Here is a 5888-nt window from a genome sequence, read left to right on the forward strand (position 1 = left end):
CGCCGAGGCGTAGGAGGACAAATGCTCGTATGTCTACACGAGGAGGAGGGGGTATCCACCTCAGCACTCCTCGACATTCTAGTAGTAGCCACTATCCGCCACTACATGAAGAAGGACCTTCAAGTCCTATACAGGAGGCGAACTCCGCACCTACTGCACGAAATTCGCCACCATTTGGGTATGACCAACCCATACCAGCTTACACAGGTCCAACGGCTTAGAACCCGTTTGAACCATCACAAGCACAATACAACTACGGCTATGAGCGCGACCCATATGTGGTGTCGGCTAGATATAATGCGCGCTACCCTGACGGAGCACATGGAAACATGGGACCACCGGATTACTCAGCTCATGGGTATCCAATACCTCCCAGACCTCCAGTTCCGCATCAAGCGCCACAACCACGGTTCTCTCCTCCTGAACAGGAAGAAATACTCCATCGACTAGATCGTGTGGAGAGAGAGTTCGAGGAAGAGAAGAAAAGCCACCGAGGATTTCTCAAGGGCTTGGCGAACCTACTAAAGGGCAAAAAGAAGAAACGTGACCACTAGCCCTTAATAGTAGTACGAATGTAATTTCTACTTTAAAATAAGTCCCTGCGTGGACAACTTATCGTATTTCAGTCCCTACGCGGACTTATCTTTAGTCCTTGCATGGACACTTATCTTATATTAGTCCCTGCGTGGACTTGTCACTTATTTTAAAACCTCTATGGAGGTATGTATTATTTGAAAGACCCGTTTAGGGCAATATGTAATTGTATTTGAGATTTTGGAATGTATGTTATGAGTTTTGTTTTAATATATATAAAAATAAATCAAAACCATTCCTTTTATATTGATCTGCCTAAATAAAGAATCTTAAAAGGTGAAACCTAGCTTGGGGTCTGTTAAGATCTAGTCAAGATGGTACGACCTAACTGAAAAGATTCTGATTCCCTGTTAACCTCTGTACGCATGTTAACACTCATGGCAGATGTGATTCGTTAAAATCACGCACGTCATTCTTATACAATAATCCTTTAAGGATTTCAAAACCCAACTAAATGATATATAAATCGTGGGTTAAATCACCAATGAAGGTGATCAGTATTATAAAGACATCCATTAGTGATGCAATGCCTACGGGCCAGTATTATAAAGACATCCATTAGTGATGCAATGCCTACGGGCCAGTATTATTAAAACATCCATTAGTGATGCAATGCCTACGGGCCAGAACTATTAAAACATCCATTAGTGATGCAGTGCCTACAGGCCAGAACTATTAAAACATCCATTAGTGATGCAGTGCCTACGGGCCAGAATTATTAAAACATCCATTAGTGATGTAGTGCCTACGGGCCAATATTATTAAAACATCCATTAGTGATGTAGTGCCTACGGGCCAACCATATTAAGACATCCATTAGAGGTGTAGTGCCTATGGGCCATAATAATTGTCTTATAAGACAAAAGGCAGTGGTAGTCTATGACTCTCTGTCAGAAAGAGATAAAAGAACTACGGTTCAACTCTCTATGCCTTTGATTCTCTGAAATCTCGGCTGATATTATAAAACATCCTCATGATTAGGCTTTATGCCGCCAATACTATTTATATAGTTAAAATAGGATATATTCAAATCCTAATAATTAATGAAATGAAAAGTTAACCAAATATGGTCTCTGCACCATGGTTGACAAATTGTCATAAAAGACAATCATATAATAATCTCATAAATTAAAATTTTGTTATCTTCTGTAACAGATTCAAGTTACAAATGGCGGATCCCAATGGAGAGAACAGCCACACGAATGAAGATGACTATGACAATGCGTCAGTACATTTGACAGGCGCACAGCTAAAGGCTCTGATCAACAATGCTGTCCAGGCAGCTATTGATCGTCAACATACTGAGTCTCAAGGCAGAACTGTGTCAAAACCACCCTCTAAACCAAAGACACACTCCAAACCACCCTCTGAACCCAAGAAAGATGACGACAAGCACTCGTCTACTGAGCACAGCGTTCACCGCGATAGAGAATATACTGATGCGTCTAGTGCTAAGGGTTGCACCTACAAATACTTTGTATCATGTAAGCCCCGTGAATTTACAGGGGAGAAAGGTGCGGTTGACTGTATCACCTGGCTGGACGAGATGGACACAATTGTGGACATCAGCGGGTGCGCTGAGAGGGACGTGGTTAAATTTGTGTCCCAGTCATTCAAGGGCGAGGCCCTGGCGTGGTGGAGAGCTCTGGTGCAGGCTTCAGGTAAGTCTGCCTTGTACAAAATGTCATGGGGGGAGTTTATTACCCTCATAAAAGAAAATTACTGCCCTCAGCACGAGATTGAGGCTGATTTTGTCTCACTGGTGATGACAAACCTGGATTGTCAAGCTTATCTGACAAGTTTTAACACTATGTCACGCCTGGTGCCATATCTTGTGACACCAGAACCACGAAGAATTGCCCGATTCATTGGGGGCTTAGAACCGGCAATCAAGGCCAGTGTGAAGGCCTCTAGGCCGACGACCTTCAGGTCAGTTACTGACCTCTCCTTGTCTCTTACACTTGATGCTGTCCGTCTGAGGGCACAAAGGAGCAAGGAGGCTGAAAAGCGAAAGCGTGAGGATGATACCTCACGAAAGTCTGGGAAAAAGCACCGTGGAAACGGTGAAGGCAAGAAAGGGTCGGAGGCAAGAAAGGAGGGGCAAGCTGATGGAAGACCCCACTGCAAGGTCTGCAAGAAACCTCACTCCGGGAAGTGTAGGTTTGCGTCTGGTTCGCAGTCGCAACAAAGGACTCCACCCTGTGGGCTATGCAAGTCCAAGGAGCATAAGACAGTGGAGTGCAAAAAGATAAAGGACGCAACCTGCTATAATTGTAATGAAAAGGGGCACATAAAGAGTAATTGCCCGAAGTATGCCAAGAAGGCAGAAGAGATTAAGAAGACAAATGCGAGGGTTTTTCGCTTGGATGCAAAGGAAGCGGTCAAGGACGACAATGTGCTTACAGGTACTTTTCTCGTAAATAATATATTTGCAAGAGTACTGTTCGATTCTGGCGCTGATAAGTCCTTTGTAGACCAGAAATTTTGCCAACTACTAAATATGCCAATCAAAACCCTTGACGTGAAGTACGAAGTAGAGTTAGCAGACGGAACGATAGAAACCGTCTCTACTGTTCTAGAAGAATGTGAAATATCCATTAGGAACCATTCTTTTCCTTTATCTCTACTTCCTTTCAAACTTGCGGGTTTTGACATTGTGCTAGGCATGGACTGGTTATCCCATAACCAGGCCCAAATCATTTGCGGCAAAAGGCAAATAGTTTTAAAAACTCCGAGTGGTGAATCTCTTACCATTCGAGGGGATACGCATTACGGATTGCCCGAAGACGTATCTATGCTGAAAGCTTCAAGGTGTTTGAACAGAGGCTGTGTAATTTACATGGCTCAGGAGATAATTGAAGAACCAAAGCCGAAGATCGAGGATCTTCCTGTCATTTCTGAATACCCCGAGGTTTTTCCTGAAGAACTACCTGGTTTGCCACCAGATAGACAAGTGGAGTTCAGAATTGACATCATTCCTGGAGCAGCTCCGATAGCAAGAGCACCTTACAGACTAGCGCCAACGGAAATGAAAGAACTGAGGACCCAGTTGGATGAACTGCTGGCGAAAGGTTTTATCAGACCTAGTTCATCTCCCTGGGGAGCTCCTGTCCTATTTGTAAAGAAGAAGGACGGATCGATGCGGTTGTGCATCGACTATAGAGAACTGAATAAAGTTACCATAAAGAACAGATATCCTTTACCAAGGATCGATGATCTGTTCGACCAGCTGCAAGGAGCAAGCTACTTCTCCAAGATCGACTTAAGGTCGGGTTATCATCAACTAAGGGTCAGAGATGAAGATGTACACAAGACTGCATTTAGGACTCGCTATGGTCATTACGAGTTCCTAGTGATGCCTTTTGGGCTCACAAATGCACCGGCCGCGTTCATGGATCTCATGAATCGCGTTTGCAAGCCGTACTTGGACAAATTCGTCATAGTCTTCATTGACGATATCCTTATCTATTCCAAGAATCAAGCTGACCACGAGAAGCACCTCCGTTGCATTCTCGAATTACTACAACGTGAGAAACTCTACGCCAAATTCTCGAAATGTGAATTCTGGCTACGAGAAGTTCAGTTTTTAGGACACGTTGTGAGTGAGCGTGGTATCCAAGTGGATCCCGCTAAGGTAGAGGCAGTCATAAACTGGCAAGAGCCAAAGACGCCTACCGAAATTCGTAGCTTCCTGGGTTTAGCAGGATACTACCGAAGATTTATTGAAAATTTTTCAAGGATTGCTGCGCCCTTGACTTCCTTAACCAAGAAGAAAGAAAAGTACATTTGGGGCCCGAAGCAGCAAGAGTCCTTCGAAATACTGAAGCAAAAGCTAAGCAACGCACCTGTATTGACATTACCGGAAGGTATAGATGAATTCGTAGTTTACTGCGATGCATCGCACACGGGCATGGGGTGTGTTCTTATGCAGAAGGGCAAGGTGATTGCCTATGCTTCAAGGCAATTAAAGGTGCATGAAAAGAATTACACCACCCATGATTTGGAGTTGGGTGCCGTTGTATTTGCACTTAAGTTGTGGAGGCACTACCTTTATGGCATTAAATTTGTGATTTATTCTGATCACAAAAGCCTCCAGCACCTGTTCAACCAGAAAGAGTTGAACATGAGGCAACGCCGTTGGATGGAAACCCTGAATGATTATGACTGTGAAATCAGGTACCATCCCGGCAAGGCGAATGTAGTCGCCGATGCATTGAGCAGGAAAGAAAGGGTAAAACCCATTCGAATCAATGCCAAGAGCATTGAAGTTAAGAATAATTTGATGGAAAGGATATTAGCTGCGCAGCGTGAGGCTGTGTTGGAAGCTAATTATCCTAATGAAAAGCTGGGAGTAACTGAGGAGCAGTTGACTCTTAGCAAGGATGGAATTCTTAGGCTGAACGGACGTATATGGGTTCCGATTTATGGTGGACTACGAGATGTTGTTCTCCAGGAAGCCCATAGTTCCAAATACTCAGTCCATCCTGGTGCTGATAAAATGTACCAAGACTTAAAGGCAAATTATTGGTGGATAGGCTTGAAAAAGTCTGTAGTCGCCCATGTAGCAAAGTGTTTGACTTGTGCTCAAGTCAAAGCCGAGCACCAAAAGCCGTCTGGCTTGCTACAACAGCCTGAACTTCCCGAGTGGAAGTGGGAATGCGTAACTATGGACTTCATAACCAAGTTACCCAAAACCAGGAAAGGAAACAATACAATATGGGTCATAGTCGACAGGCTGACTAAATCAGCTCATTTTCTACCCATCAAGGAGACGTATAGCTCCGATATGTTAGCCCAACTATATGTTGATAAGATTGTAGCCTTACACGGCATACCTGTGTCTATTATCTCCGACAGGGATACTAGATACACATCTCACTTCTGGAAAAGTTTCCAGCAATCTTTGGGCACGCGTTTAAATTTTAGTACGGCTTACCATCCACAGACGGACGGTCAAAGTGAGCGTACTATCCAAACGCTTGAAGACATGCTTCGTGCATGTGCGATCGATTTAGGTGGTAACTGGGATAAGAACCTACCCCTGATCGAATTCTCCTACAATAATAGCTACCACACCAGCATAAAGGCTGCGCCTTTTGAGGCATTATATGGTAGGAAATGTAGATCGCCTGTTTGTTGGGCGGAAGTAGGAGAGGTCCAGTTATCGGGACCAGAGATTGTTTTCCAGACGACGGACAAGATTGTCCAGATCCGGGAACGTCTCAAGGCTGCCCGCGATAGGCAGAAGAGCTACGCTGATCCAAAGCGTAAGGATTTCCACTTCGAAGTGGGTG

Source organism: Helianthus annuus, chromosome 9 (assembly GCF_002127325.2).
Source record: "Helianthus annuus cultivar XRQ/B chromosome 9, HanXRQr2.0-SUNRISE, whole genome shotgun sequence".
NCBI classification, from domain to species: Eukaryota; Viridiplantae; Streptophyta; class Magnoliopsida; order Asterales; family Asteraceae; genus Helianthus; species Helianthus annuus.